Here is a 15,860-nt window from a genome sequence, read left to right as displayed (position 1 = left end):
GATTTATGGAGGGAGTTCTTCCCACTCACTCCCTCCTAAAGGTTCCATGCATCACCAGCCCTACCCAGATACCCTCAGCCATTTGAGGTGGGAAAATGTTTGTTTCTGGCAAGTATGCTCCATCACTGTATATTCAGGTCTTGCTGTATGATAGGGTTACGTCAAGTGAAAAGCTATCACATAATGATATATCGTATAGTGAGGTCGATATAGAATGGTTTCATCGGGGAAGGTGCCCTTGACTGTGAAACCTAAAATCTAAAAGAGCTTGCCTTAGGTGCCACTCGGTAGCACTATGCCTTCCACTGGGAGTAGGATGCTTGCCAGATGCAGTTTTCAAGTCACAAGTTTCAGTATTTCACATAAAAAAGTAATCATTTCACTTAATGTTACACACTGCACTATTTGTTAAGCACCTGCATTGTTATTTGGTGATAGCAGTTGATTCAATGGTCTTCCTGCACAAAACGGAATGAAAGACAAATGATTGTAGCAAATGTGAACATTGGGCGGCCATCTTACCTTAGTCCGTTGACTGGAGTTATCATCAGCTGAGTGGGGAGGCTGTGTATATATGGCTGACACGTTATCAGAGTCATAAGCTTCAGTACTTTACACACAAAAAGTTATCACTTCACTTAATACTGCACACTGCACTACAGGCATACCTCAACTTACAAACATAATTGGTTCCAAGAGGCCGTTCACAACTTGATTTTGTTCGCAAAATGAAAATCCCTTACAGTACTACATGTACAACATTAGAAACACTGTAATGTTCACTGATTTGTCTGTAAGGTTTTAAATGTTCGTAAGCAGTTTATATTGTATTCTGAAGTATAAATGCGTAAATTAACACAAGAAATACACAAGAAAAATGCGCAGTAAAAGACATAACACTGTTCCTGCCATTGTCCGATGCCTATTTACAACTGACGAAAGATAATGGAATGTTTGCCACCTGCGAAGATGTGGATGTGACAAGCATTTCATTTTGTTTCGGTAGTTGTAAATATACATCGGACATAAGCGATAACAGAATTATCTTATTTTATAAACATTACTGTAGCTCACCTGAGGGCAGACATAGCAGGACTTGCAGGAAGTGAGAGGAGGTAGGTGGAGGAGTGGAGTTAGTTGGAAGATGCAGGTGAGGAGAGAGCAGTGGGCGAGTCAGGATTTTCGGGAGAAGCAGGCTGAACGGATGTGGGTGAAGGCTCAGCAAAGGAGGTTGAAGGCTCAGCATAGGAGTTTGAAGCCTGTGGTTTGTCTAATTTTGTTTCCATCCATCCATCATCTAATCCTACGTTGCCCCATGAGGAGCCTAGGAGCCCGGGGCTAGGAAAGTTGGTCTTGGCATTTAAGACGAGAGTGACCAGCCTCATTTATCCCTGAGTGGCATTATGTGACCAATAAACCCCAACCACCCCATGGATATAAACCTTCACCGGCTCAATCCGATTGGAGCACTTTTATTACCCACCAAACCACCAGGAGCCAATTTCGTTTCCACCCTTGAGAAAAACCCTGTGATTGACGATTGGGAAGCGTTCTTCTTTCTCTCATCAAGGATGAGACGATAGCAGGCCATGGCATCATGCACAGCAACATAGACTCTGCCAAACCGGTTGGCATTCAGATCCTGTTCTTCAAAGAAGCAAGCCCTTTCTCTGTCATACAAAAGGTAACTGTTAACCCCTTAATAGTCATTTTCCTGGTCTGAACTTCAGATTCAGCCTCTTCCTCCTTCCACTGTAAGTCTAACTTCATTAACTCCTCATTCGTCAGTTCCTTCTTATGAGCCTCCAGTAACTCATCAAAGTCCTCTTCCTCCAGATCCATATTTAATTCCTTACTCAGTGCCACCTTGTTAGAAACAACGTCATTGTCCGTGAAGCCTCTGAAGTTCTGCACAAACTGGGGGCAAAGGTGCTTCCACACACTGTTCATATTAGTCTGTTTCACCTCATGCCAGGAAGCAGTGATGTTTTGGATGGCGTTATAGATGTTATAACCCTTCCAAAAATTATGCAAAGTCTTGCCTTCCTCAGCCTCAGTTGCTGCTACTGCCTGTCTCAGTGTATGGCAGAGGTAGTACCTCTTGTAGGTGGCAATAACTCCCTGATCCATGGGTTGGAGGAGTAAGGTTGTGTTTGGTGGCAGGTACACAACCTTAATGTTGGGGTGATAGGTTGGGAGGGTGTCCAGGGGCATTTTCAAGGACAAGGAGAATTTTGAAGGGAATGTTCTCCTCCTTGCAGTATTTCTCTGCATGTGGCACAAAGTGGTTGAAGAACAAGTCCTCAAAAAGGGCAATGGTAATCCATGCCTTGCTGTTTACCATCCATATCACTGAGAGGGATGCCTTTGGGATGTTCTTCAGGGCACGGGGATTGGCTGAGTGATACATGAGGAGAGGCTTCAGTTTGCAGTCACCTGAAGCATTGCCACCCAGCAGAAGAGTTAGCCTGCCCTTAGAGACCATAAATCCTGGCATACTCTTCTCTTCCTTAGATATGAAGGACCTGTTGGTCATTCTTTTTGAAAATAAACCTGTCTCAGAAACACTTGCTCAGGGAGGTAGCCGCCCTCCTTGATGATCTCTGCCAACATAGACGGGAACTCCTTTGCTGCCACTGTGTCCGCACTAGCTGCCTCACTGCTTACCTTCACGCTTTGTGATTTAGAGTGGTAAAACCATCCAAGACTTGCATTAAACTCTACATCCTTTCCTCAGGATATTTCTTCTTTAGGTCCTGGAACAGCTTAGTTGCCCTCTCCTGTATCAGCCCCATGCTGATAGGGATGTGCTAGTGAATCTGGTTGTCTATCCACACACTCAGAAGTTTCTCCTCCTCCATAATTAACCCACATTTTTTGGCAATCATGGTGGACTTCATGAACACAGCACCCTTTGCATGCTTAAGAATACACTCTTTATCCTTAACAATTGTCCCCACAGTTGATCTGCTCATCCTAAATGAATCCGCCACTGCACTGATTCTTTCACCTCATTTAACGTGCTTTATTATTTCGAGTTTTTGTTCCATAGAGATGGCATGTCACTTCCTAGATGAGTTAGAAGCACCACTATCAACACACTTGCATTTATCAGCCATATTAAATGGAGTGAAAGTATTAAAAGCACAATGAGCAGTAATTCTCTCTCCTCCAGGTGAACAAAACAAAAACAAAAGATGGCAGGTGAGCCCCCTAGCACCCACACTGCTGCCAAGCGACCCACCTTGCAACTACTGTCACCCGCCACATTCAAAAGTGGTCGCAATGGGCCACTTCAAGCTAAATTAGTTTTTTGTGATTATGTTTCTACCTGTAAAATGTTGATTATTTTTTTCGTGTTCTATCTATCTATCTATCTATAGCCCGACGCCCTAATCCCGCAAAGGGTGGCCGCAGACAAAACGCCTCCAAGTCACTCTGTCACCCACCATTTGACTCCCCTCCCCCCAACTCACCCCCCCCTCCCTCATATACCTCTCAACTCCATCCCTCCACCTCATCCTCGGTCTACCCCTCCCTCTCCCTCCCTCCACCTCACCTACATACACCCTCTTAGTCAGTCTTTCATTCTCCATCCTCTCCACATGTCCAAACCACCTCAGTGTATTTCTCCTAATCTTTTCAACCACATCCACATCTACCCCACAACATTCCTTCACTTCTTCATTCGTCAACCTGTCCCTCCATGTCACTCCACATGCTCCTCTCAAGTAACTCATTTCCACTGCTCTCACTCTTGACTTGTTCCCCTCTTGCAAGGTCCACGCCTCGCTTCCATACGTCAGGGTAGGGATCACAATACCATCATGCAGTGACTTCTTAACTTCCATACTCACCTCCCTATTTCTCATCACTGCTTTCAGTGTGCCAACAACCTTCCTTCCCTGCTGTACCCTTTCACGTACTTCATCCCCCAAAGTTCCATCCTTACTCATCACACTACCCAAGTACTTGAATGCACTCACATTCTCCATATCCTCACCATCCAACCTCACTGCACACTCTGTGACTTCATTCCTCTCAAACACCATAACTTTACTTTTGTTTACATTAACTTTCAGCTTCCTCCTCCTACACACTGTCCCAAATTCATTCACCAAACCTTGCAACTCCCATTCATCTTCACTCAACAATACTGTATCATCAGCAAACAGCAACACCGGAAGCTTCCAAATCTCACCCTCATTCATTAGGGCCACCCCGACATCCACTGCCCTACCTTGTACCTCCTTTACGACCCCATCCATATATATATTAAACAGCCATGGAGACATTACACACCCCTGTTTCAGTCCCACATTGAGATCAAAGAACTCACTCAGCTCACCATCCACTCGCACCGTAGCCCTAGCTCCCTCGTACATACTCTTCACAGCACTCAACAATTTCCCCTCCACTCCATATATTCTTAATACCTTCCACATACCTTTCCTATCTATTCTGTCATAAGCTTTCTCCAAGTCCATGAAGGCAGCGTACACTTTCCTTCCCTTCTCTAGATACTTCTCCACTAAACATCTTAGAACAAATATCTGATCTACACACCCTTTTCCCTTCCTAAATCCCCCTTGTTCTTCTCCAACTAGCTCCTCTGTCATATGCCTAACCCTATCAATGAGTATTCTACCATATATTTTACCAGTCACACTAAGAAGGCAAATACCCCTATGGTTACCACATAATTCTCTCCCCCCTTTTCCTTTGTACAGAGGAACAATTATACCTGATTTCCAGTCCTCTGGAACCCTTCCCTCTTCCCAAGCCAATCTACACAACTTCCATATCCACTCCACAACAATCTCACCCCCATACCTAAGCATTTCACCACACACTCCATCAATTCCTGGGGCCTTTCCCAGCTTAATCTTCTTCATCGCTTCCACTACTTCCGACCTACTGATCTCTTCCTCCCTCCTCTCATCTCTTCTTCTCCCAGCCATTCCCCAACCACTTATACTCACACTGCTCTCACTCTCTACATTCAACAAATCCTCAAAGTGCTCCTTCCATCTCCTCAATTTCTCTCTCTTCTCCACCAACAATCTATTATTCCTATCTTTCACTCCCCTACTATTTCCCCTTTCACACTGCCTTACTTTCTTTACCTCCTTCCAAAACAATTTCTTACTCTCCCTCCATTTCACACTCAGATTCCTCCCAAACTCTTCATCCACTTTCTTCTTACTCTCCTTCACCAGTCTCTTAACCTCCCTTCTCCTGCTCACATATACCTCTCTCTTCTCTCTCTCATCTTCTCCCCTACCTCTACTCGCCAACCATTCACCATATGCCTTCTTCTTTTGTTCCACAGCTCGTTTCACCTCATCATTCCACCATGCTGTCCCTTGCACACCCTTGCATATCCTCCTCACTCCACAAACCACCTCACACGCTGCGCTTATCTCTTCCGTGAATATCTTACATACGTCTTCCACCCCTTCCATCTGCTCTAGCTCATACCTTCCCAATCTTTCTTCCACTATGCTCTTATACTCTGTCCTCCTCTCACTATCTTGCAATTTCTCCACTCTTCTCACAGGAGCTGCTTCCTCCTGTCTTCCCCTTCGCCTCCTCAACCACTTTCTTTGCAGCTCTATCTTGGCCATCACTAAGTGATGGTCCGAGACTCCATTCTCCCACCCTCTCCACACCCTTGCATCCAACACTTGTCATCTCATTCGCTCATCCACACACACGTAGTCTATCATTGCCTTTCGTTCAACAAGTTCACCATCCATCCTCCTTATTACTCTCCATGTATACCGGTGGATCATCTTATGACGAAAGTAGGTGTTGGCTATTGCCAACCCCTTACCAGCACAGATGTCCACCAAAGCACTACCATTCCCATCTACTTCCGCTGGCACACCCCACTGACCAACCACTCCATCCACTCGTACATTCCCGACTTTGCCATTCATGTCTCCAATCAACAGCACTCTCTCGCTCCTCTCAAACTTGTCCATACATGCTTCTACTTTCGCCCAAAACTCATCTTTCACTCTTGCCACTCGATCCTCTGTTGGAGCATACACACATACAATCGCCCATGCTTGTATACCTACTTTCATCCTCACCCATACAATCCTTGCACCCACTGTTCCATACTCTCTTATATTCTCCTTCCACTTCTTGCTTATCATCAGACATACTCCCTCTCTTGCCCTCTCATTCTCACTGACTCCTGCACATATACCTACACCGTATTCCCATTCTCTCATCCCTTCACCTTTTTCCATTTAGTTTCAGTCAATCCACATATATCCACTTTTGCATCCTCAAGCACCTGGACAATCTCTCTCTCTTTCACTTCATCATTCACTCCTCTCACATTCCACGTTCCTACTCTCAGAATGTCCTTTGTCCGTTCCTTAGTCGTGAACGTATGGTCCGTCCGGGTCCGAGGCGCTTTATTTGCTTTTTTAGTTAGTTCTTTTTACGGGGTGGGGCACTAACCCACCACCAACCCTTTTAGTCGCCTCGTACGACAAGCAGGGATACTGGGGGAGTATTCTTGAAACCCCCCTACCCCAGGGGTGAAGTATGTCTGTATTTGTTAAGCACTTGCACTGTTATTTGATGGTAGCAGTAGTGTTTCAATGGCCAATCATGCACAGAATGAAAAAAAGGCAGACAATCACAGTGAATAAAAACTGGGAGACCAGGTTGGCTTAGGCAACTGACTGTTGGCTTTTGTGCATCATCATGTCTCCATGAGATTCTCAGAGGCAGCTGTCAAAAATACACCTTGATCCCAATTAGCACATGATCAAATAGCACAATTTGCATCTTGCACGAACTCTCTCTTAACCCACCCCGTCCCAGAGACGTGAATTCATGTCCTCACATGATGTGCACTCGTATCCCGGAGACGTAAATTAACGCGGCAACATTGCAAGGTCCATAATTTGCACAATTTTCAATTTTCGCGAGTGATTTTTGGCACGTTTACACGGGACACCATCCTCTACAAGATGCCAGGCAGGGACAATGCCTTACCCAGCATGACCTCCTCCCCACCCTGCATGCCCTTTTCTCAGCAATTCACCTGTTATCAGTGACCTGGCCAGTAAAGCCATGTCATGCCACGGTACAAAATTCAGGGCCAGAATGATTCCCCAATCGATGACAATGTGGAGGACAAACATTAGAGGAAGAAACAGTCAGGTAATGTGGCAAAAAAAGGTCAGGAATGGTGATGAGTTAGTGAGTGAAACAATGCTTATAATGCCTATATTACTGTTTGAAAACCAATATACTCTTGTACTACATATAAATTCGTACCAAATAAATAAATAAATACCGTTTATGAGTGGTGTGGAATAGTTATCCTCCCATAGAACTCGTTTTGTTTGCAGCCAGCCTGATAGAAAACCCTGTAAGGTAACGAGGTACTCCTACCTGGATCGAGTATTTTAAACCTCAGGTGAGCAATTTCTCTATGAATTTTCAATGTTTCTCACCAAAATTGGATGTTTGAGCAAAAAAAAAAAAAAAAAAGGTCCAAAAATGTCGGGACTAGGGTGTACCACTGCCCAGAAAACGTCGGGATGGGGGGGGAGTTAACCCCTTAACCGCGGGGCGTCACTTTCGTGACGCTTGGGAGCAAGGGATCATACCGCGAGGCGTCGCTTTTGTGATTCTGTGTTATTTTGAACTCACCCGGGCTTCCAAGTGGGGGCTTGTATCATCTATCAGTACTGCCAATGTCCAACACTAGTCAGCACTCTTAATCTCATCTGTACTCCCATCCATTGTTGACAATTTAGCCATTTCTCCCCGTTCTTGACTCCCCTCCCTACCCCCCCTCCATTACCCTATCCTCTCGCCTGCCTGGCCGTGCTACGCTAAGTAAATCTTCCCTGGAATTTTTCACTGATTTCATCCATTGAAATAAGCCCTATGCCCTATTCTTATACCAAATAATATATACAAAAAGAAATAAGGTAAGTGAGAGAGCCATTCACCTGGAATTGGCTAATTATCACCTGACAGCACCTCACGTGCACTCGTTTGCTAATTTTCGCTGTTTATTTCCCCTTGAAATATGCCGTATAATCTATTTTCGTAATAAATATATATATAAGGTGGGAAGGGAGAAGCCTAAGTGATATTTACATTCACCTGGAACCACCTAATTTATAATGTATTGTCTAGATTTCCTGCCAATCATTTCAGTGCTAAAATTAGCTGTGTCAAGAGGCTAAACGTTGGCATTAATGATTTCCCTAGGTAGGCCTCCACCCCGGCCCACCCTTATCAGTTCACTTTCATCTTCCAGTGTGGGGGTATGTCTGTTAGCTCTTGCTAACTTCAGGGACTTTTCACCCACATGCAAAGGGCCCTGTGACCTTTATCCCCTACTAAACCTCGTGTGGAAAGAGGTAAAGGGCTGACAATTGATAAAAGAGTGACTACGATCTTTCTATTGAGTAAAACAGTGCAAGTGGAATTGTAAATAATGTGTAAACAGCAAGTGAAAGTAATGAATGTAAATATACGTGAACAGTGGAAAATAGTTTTATAAGTTACTTCAAGTGATAGTGCATAACACAGTGTGAATAAAATAGAAATGTAAATAACGTAAATAAAATAGAGAACGTAAATAGAAATGTAAATGAGTAGTATTATAAGAATACGAGTATATATCCTAGGAGTAATGAAAGTGAAAGTTTCACTCTAGCATGTCTGAATACTATGAGTTATGAGAGTAAAATTGAAAGTGACATTCACTCTCAATGCTAGTATACAGGACGAGAAAGTGAATGCTACGTATTTTACTGAAAGAAATAGAATCCCTACAGTGACAATAAACTAATACTACTGAAGGAAACTTATGGATTAAGACTGTAGATATATATAAGTGTTATTTAGTAATAGAAATATAAAGTGTGAGGAGTTTTATGAATAATAAATGACAGAGTACCAAGAGTGAACTAACGCAAGTGCGACGGTCAGACGCGCTCGTAATTTTCATTGCTTTCAACGGTGTTTTTTTTTTTTTGGAGTATGGATCCCAAACTACTTGAAAATCATAGAGTAGTGTTTATAGTTTTAATATCTGGCTGTGGGAATCATATTACGGGTTGTCGGGAAGTGTAAAGTGGAGACTTCATTACCCAACTTCAGAGGTCTCCACAAGTCCTACAGTAACCGACGAAGGCTCAACAAACATTCCAGGAGAAAGCTGAAGGTATGTGCCATAAGCATATTTAATTTTAATATTCTAGGACTGATAACTGATTTTTGGCAAATATTTTTTAAGAGTTTGTCGGAGCCTGAAAAACCCCGCGGCACACGCAAAACATTGGTAAACATGCCCGCGATGTAGGGGTTAATATCCACAATGTCTGAAATTAACAATACTGGTGAAACCACCACAACAGATGTGATTGCTGCAGCATCTGTTGAGGATGCATTACGGGAGGCGAGACAGGAGGAGGTTACACCAATGCCAGTAACAACAGAAACACCAGGAGAGCTCTCCATTATGCAGATCAGCTGAATCTTGGCAGGTGTAGATTCCTTAACCCTTTGGCTGTGACTGCCATTACAACTTACATGCTCAGTATGGAGAAATAGGAAAATAATAATGTGTTTTCAAATCGTGTTTTAACCCACTTGAATTTAAGAGCTAAAATTTTTGTCAGACAAGCTTCAAATTTTCTACTGTCGTTTGCAACAGACTGCATGTCCATAGCTACTCCTAGCCTGGAAAATAGATTAAGAGAATACAAGATGTGTTTTGACCATCTGACGTGGGAAATAGCCCAGCGATGAGGAAATTTCCACGAAACCACAAGATTTTTTTGGTACAAAATAGGGTTAACTGCCATGTTATCTCATCACAGTAATTTACAGTAAAATCTGTCTATCTATTGCCAGATGCTATAATCCCATAAGGGGTGGCCATTTGACTTTGAGTTATTTGTTTTATGGGGAGGGGCACCAACCCTCCACCAACCCACTTGTTGACACGTAGAGTGCACATATGGTTTGATTATATGGTTACCACCCAGCGTTGTAAATGGTTTCTTGGCGTACAGGAAACCATTTGGCTTGTCACTCAATGTAAACCCACCTGTAAAGGAAAGAAAAACAGTAAGAAGTGACAGGAAAGATGGGAGAAATAGGACGAGAGGAGGGCAGGCACAGAAAAAGAACGATAAAGGCTAAGGAAGAAGTAGGCAGCACTACATCAAGTGAGTGGATGATGGTTGCCACCACCTACCATAAAAAAACACTTTTTGTCAGTCTTGTTTGATTTTATTACGATATTCCACACTGTTTCCGCTAGACTTTAGCAAAACAGTAGCGATGTGAGGAAAATCATTACAAACTTTATAAAACTTCATGAAAGACTTCTGTTGCCACATACATTTATAAAACTTGTTGATATAATGTCATTTATGAGTCATTTCATAGCAAAGCTGCACAGTTTGCAGCTGCAAAAATGTACGCTAGCTAATGCGCTTAGCATATGACTTCACTGATTATTACAAAAATTTCGCTAAATTACTTGTGTTTTATCACAATAATTCACATTATACTCTAATATAAAATAACGCTTTCAGCCACTCGTACGATTTTAGTGCGATTTGGGTGCATATTACTTCGTATTACAATACAGTAATCCCTCGCTATCCGATGCACTCTGTATACGATATTTCGCGTATACGATTGATCTTCTTTAGTACCCTTGGCTCTCTAAACAATTGCCTTGGCTCACACTTACGATCGCACGAGCACGGTCGGTCCAGCGTTCCTCAGTGCAGGTCGATAGGCATTTGTTTGGAATTGCAATCGCTGTGCCAAGGATGATGGTGCAGCCACCCATCAAAGCCAGCTAGGGCTACAAGTAGCAAATTGGGCAACTTTTGGAAGCCCTGCACTACTAAATTTTGAATTTAGCTACTTTGCTACTTTTTGGGCTACTTTAAAAGTAAGTTGGGCTAACTTGGGCTACTAATGAGATGAAAGTCAAAGGTTGATTAGTGATTATGTATCATGTAAAATATAACCTAATATAATTACCTTTTGAAGACACAAAAAGATAATGAATTATAATTTATCATATCATCCCTCTTTAAATTTCTCGCACTCTTGCATTAATCCCTGACTGGCTATTTAATTCAAACTGAACGTATGAGATTACCACCCCAGTCAGTCGTGTTTTCTTCATCCACGACTCGTGGGTGCAGAAGCAGACCTTGATAATCTTCAACTGCGAAGACATGGTCGTGGAGACTTACTGAATAATTATTTAAATATGTACCAGTAATTATAATGAGGTGCTAGAAAACACTTTCCTTTAGTTCCTAAAATACTTTCGTTAGGTTGAAAAAATGACTAAGTCCAACAGTAAGAGTTATGTTTTGTGAAGAAGAAAAAAGCTTAGTTCCACGAATGTAAAAGAAATGACAATTTAAAGAAAAGAGAAGTAAATTTAGTTAATGCAAGTAAGGAGTTCTGTGTTAATTAACTTTAGGCTTACATCACTTCGAACAACCTTACAGGAGCATTAATGGAGCAGCATTCAACTGGTAAGCTGTGCACAGTTAAATTATTTGCGTCTGTATGTATATACTCGTGGAGAGAGAGAGAGAGATACTGTAGATTGATATATTGATAGATATGTGTATATACTGTACATAATTATGTTGGGCTACTTCATACTGAAATTCACTGCTTTTGAGGCCTGTAACCGCAACTTTTGGTCACAAAAATCTGGCAACCGTGGCTCAGCCTAGGCTTTCCCGCGCTGCCGTTTGATTCAATAGCTTTGTATTCCTGTGGATTAGCGACGTGATTTTCACTATTATTTCTCGCCTAACCTCAAGTACAAGTTCTGTGATGTCTTCCAAGCGGCCTGCAAACTCTAGTGCCTCTGATCTATCAAGCCTAAGAGAGCCAGGAAGAGCTTAAATTTGGAGTCCAAGCTCAACATCATTAGGCTTCATGAGGGAGGCGAAGGGGTAAACTCCATTGCTCACACCCTTGGTCTGGCCCATTCTACAGTATCAACAGTGATTAAGAATGCTGCCATCGTTAAGAAGGCTGGTGAAACAAGCTTGTCAAACCTTCCATCGATTGTTTAGTGTTTTGGGTGAAGAGGGAGTGAGGAGCGAGTGTTTACGGTGCCGGGATGAGTTTGTGTGACACGTAAGTTTTATAAGTCAGTGTTTATGAAAATGTTTCAAATTCTAAGTTGGATGTGTGTTTTTCATTGCTTTGCAATTCTTATCATTAGAGCACATAAAACATCTTTTATTTATAGCCTCCCTTGTCAAACCTTCTGTCGATTGTTTAGTGTTTTGGGTGAAGAGGGAGTGAGGAACGAGTGTTTACGATGCCGGGACGAGTTTGTGTGACACTTAAGTGCAGCACATAAAACATCTTTTATTTATAAAATATATGGTACAGTATAGTTTAAGGGCACATAAATATGAGTCTAGGAACACATCCCTATTTTTCCCATTAAACCTTAAGTTCAGTATACGATTGCTGGATTTACGATTCCCTATTCAGGAACGTAACCCAATCGGATAGCGAGGGAGACCTGTACTGTATTTACAAGAGAGAGAGAAAGGCAGCAAACCGTTTAGATCAGCTCATCGAGGGTACGTGTGTGTGTGTGTGTGTGTGTGTGTGTGTGTGTGTGTACACATACACTGTTATTAAATACACCCATACCCTGATATCCAGCAGTGTTGTGTACCAGTTGGAGTGTTCACTCAGCAAGTATGTTGGATATCGAAGCAATTTTCCCCATAAGATACTGAAGAAAAGCCAGAGATGCATTCCATTCCCAAACCCAGACTCTCATATACGTTAGTCAATAGAGACTGACACAGAAACACCATAGGTAATGTTATTATTGTCATAAACAATACTGTTGTTAAAAAATGGCACATCAAACATCACATGCAGGAGGGTGGGGTGGTGGGACGTGCAGTGTTCAACACTGCTTCAGGGCAATTAAACAGCCAGGAAGGCTGCTGGCAGTGTGCCAGGCAGGGTTAGGGGAGGGTGGGGGGGATGGGGAGACAAACAGGGGTGGGGGAGGGAGACAAGCAGGGATGGGGGAGGGAGACAAGCAGGGGTGGGGGAGGGAGACAAGTGGGGGTGGGGGAGGGTGGGGATACAGAGAAGGAGGCAAGAAAGCCATACAGCCCTACTACCCCCCCTCCCCCCCCAGTCTCACTCTCATTCACTCACAAACCTCTCTCACTCACTCACTCTCTGACTCACTCACCACTCTCTCTCACTCACCACTCTTACTCACACTGACTCACTCACTTTCGCTGCTATCACTCAGTCACCACTCTCACTCACTCAATCACTACTATCACTCAGTCACCACTCTCACTCACTCAGTCACTACTATCACTCAGTCACCACTCTCACTCACTCACTCACTCACTCACTCGCACACACACACACACACACACACACAGATCGCCGACAGAGACAAAGCTCTTCCCGGATCGTGGGGAAATAATCGCTGAATCAGCGACGAAAAGAAGACCAGCCTATTTGTGATTATGTTAATGAGTGTGTGAGTGGTGGTCCAGTCGGACAGTAGTTTAAAAAACCACGGTTTCGGTCATAAAAAGAACAAGATACAGTGATAACAGAAAGTCTCCATATGGTTGGTTCATGATGGAAAGGGATGGTGCATTGTTTACAATCGACGAGAGAGCGATTGAGGGCTTTTCTGAAGAGGATGTGGCAAATGAAAGTATTAAGTTGAACCAAACAAGAATAGCAGGTGTAGAGAAAACAGCAGAGAGGAATGTCCAGGAAATAAAAAAGGTATGGGCAGTAATTAAAGAGTTACAGGAACGGACTATAGAGCAGGAAAATGAGATCAAAAGTCTGCGAAATAAACTGGAAAAAATTTGTACACATAGTAACGAACAAGAAAGAGAAGTTACTGAATTAAAAGTGAGCAATGAATCAGCCTCAAATGAAATAAAACAGCTTAAGAGGGAGAATAAGAGGTTGGAAGAAGAAAGAGATAGGAAGAAAAGCAAACTAGATGAGTATGAATCCAAATCAAGAGTACAGGACGAGCACATTAAAGAAATCAAGGAGCAACATAAGGGGTGGAAGAAAATTCAGGATGAGGGAAATGTAATTTGAAAGAGATTATAGAACAACAAAGCAAGGAAAAGGTGGAGAGGGAAGTGGTTAGGGTGCAGAGAAGTAGAGAATCTTTAGTTAGGGATGTTGCAGATAAGAAAAAATGTATAATAATTTCAAGAGTTAAAGAAAAACGTATGACAATAAGATCAGAAAGAGAAAGAAGAACTGAGTAAAGTTAAAGAAATAATATCAGTACTCATGGAGGAAAACAACGAAGCTCAAGATGAGATTGAAGAGGTGTTTAGGTTAGGAAAGTACGAGGAAGGAGGGGCAAGGCCATTGAAGGTAAAGTTTAAGTCTCTGGCAACAGTAAATGAAATTATCAGTAGAACATGGAAATTATCAGACAAGGAAGGGTTCAAAAATGTTTGGATAAGGAGAGATGCAAATGAGGAGGAAAGGGCTAAAATAAAGGAATTAGTAAAGAAAGCAAAGATAAAAAACGAACAGAGATCGGAGGAAGAGAAGACAGTGTTTTATTGGAGAGTCATGGATCAGAAATTAAGGAAGTGGTACCAGTGGAGAGAAGGAGAAAAGAGGGTATAAAAAACATCAAAAATAATTGGAAGGTGGCATATACTAATGTTGATGGTTTAACATCGGCAAGGCTAGAAATCAACGATTTTTTGAGGGTACATGAACCTGATGTTATGTGCCTTGTAGAGACCAAATTAAGAGAAGATATTGATGACCATATGGGAGATGGTAAGCACAAACTGTGGAGAAGAGACAGAAAACAAAAAACTGGAGGAGGAGTGATGATAGCAGTGAAGAACAACATAAATGTAGATACCGTGGAAATGGGAAAAGGCGGGGCCGAAGTGATAAATATGAAATTAGAAACTGGAGAGAATAGTAAGAGAGATATGACAGTAGTGTTTGTTCCCCCTAAGACAAGAGCATGGAGTGGTGATGAATTCCAGGAAATGTTGTCAAACAGGGCTAGTTATTTACAGAAAAATATTGAGAAAAGCAACAATATTATTTTAATGGGTGACTTCAGTTGTAAAGAGGTGAACTGGGAGGAATGGGACTCAGGAGGCAACGATGATTCATGGGTCACTATATTATTAAATATAACAGTGAACAATATGATGACGGAATGGGTCAAAGAAGAGACACGGTTCCGAGGTGAGGACACACCAGCAAGACTAGACTTACTTTTTACCAAAGAACCCGATGTAATAGAATCCTTCAAATATCTATGTCCTGTTGGAAAAAGTGATCACATGCTCATTGAGTTCCAGATGATAACAGGGAACGTGGAGCCAAGAGATGAGCTTTATAGGCAGGAAAGATACAACTTTGGGAAAGCAAACTTTACAGGGTTGAGAAAATTTGTCTAAAATACAGATTGGAGAAAATTCAGAGAAACAAGAGAGATACAGAGGAAGTGGGATATTTTTCTATGCCTGTGTAATTCTGGAGTGGAAAAATTTGTGCCAAGAGTAAGGGGGAAAGAAAACAGGAAAAAGGAGTGGTTTAATAGAAGGTGTATGATAGCAAAAGAAGAGAGAGACACGGCATGGAACAATTGGAGAAAGAGAGGTAACAACAGAACAAAGGAAGAATATAAAAGAACTAGAAATGAATACACAAGAATACGTAGAGAGGAAGAAAGGAATTTTGAAAAAGGTATAATAGATAAATGTAAGGATGAACCCATTTATTACTTTATAGATTTGTCAGCG

At 42.3% G+C, this 15,860-nt stretch overlaps 1 protein-coding gene across 1 annotated transcript in view; it reads left to right on the top strand.

The window, feature by feature from the left end:
* alpha-Man-Ia (alpha-Mannosidase class I a) overlaps positions 1 to 15,860 on the top strand; it is a 217,792-nt gene that overhangs the window by 133,595 nt on the left and 68,337 nt on the right. The window lies entirely within an intron of this gene.

Source organism: Coenobita brevimanus, chromosome 94 (assembly GCF_032717465.1).
Source record: "Coenobita brevimanus isolate Jiangsu-jjx chromosome 94, ASM3271746v2, whole genome shotgun sequence".
In the NCBI taxonomy this organism is placed as follows: Eukaryota; Metazoa; Arthropoda; class Malacostraca; order Decapoda; family Coenobitidae; genus Coenobita; species Coenobita brevimanus.
The sequence above is the reverse complement of the archived record's forward strand: the minus strand, read 5'-3'. Positions and strand labels throughout refer to the sequence as shown.